General features: G+C 63.2%; 1 protein-coding gene across 1 annotated transcript in view; it reads right to left on the bottom strand.

Moving 5' to 3' along the window:
* Positions 1 to 247, bottom strand: part of RSRP1 (arginine/serine-rich protein 1) — a 4,137-nt gene extending 3,890 nt beyond the window's left edge. Inside the window, exon 1 of the mRNA XM_010012554.1 lies at positions 199 to 247. The gene's annotated coding sequence lies outside the window, so the exon portion shown is untranslated. The remainder of the gene's footprint in view (positions 1 to 198) is intronic.
* Positions 248 to 304: the final 57 nt, after the last annotated feature.

The raw sequence follows: 304 nt of genomic DNA, 5'->3' as shown, positions 1-304 counted from the left end.
TCTGCAAAAGCCGGTAGGAAGCGTTCCCCTTCACCACTACCGAAGCTAAAACTTCACTACTTCACCCATAAGGCAGGGCCAAGGTCACAAGCGCTACAGAGCGCAGCTGAAAGGCAAGGCCCGATGAATCCCCATCTCGGACACCGCACCACACCGCCGCCCCCCCCTCGCGTTACCCTGCTGCTCGCGGGCACTTACCGCTGGGAGCCGCCGGGCACTGCTGGTCCTGGTTCCCGTGGGGCTCCAGAGCGCTCCTGCGAGGAAAAGAAACCACATAACGCGTGTGGACCCCGCGACACGCCCG

The sequence above is a fragment of the Nestor notabilis genome, unplaced genomic scaffold, assembly GCF_000696875.1.
Source record: "Nestor notabilis isolate BGI_N333 unplaced genomic scaffold, ASM69687v1 scaffold23630, whole genome shotgun sequence".
Lineage (NCBI taxonomy): Eukaryota > Metazoa > Chordata > Aves > Psittaciformes > Psittacidae > Nestor > Nestor notabilis.
The sequence above is the reverse complement of the archived record's forward strand: the minus strand, read 5'-3'. Positions and strand labels throughout refer to the sequence as shown.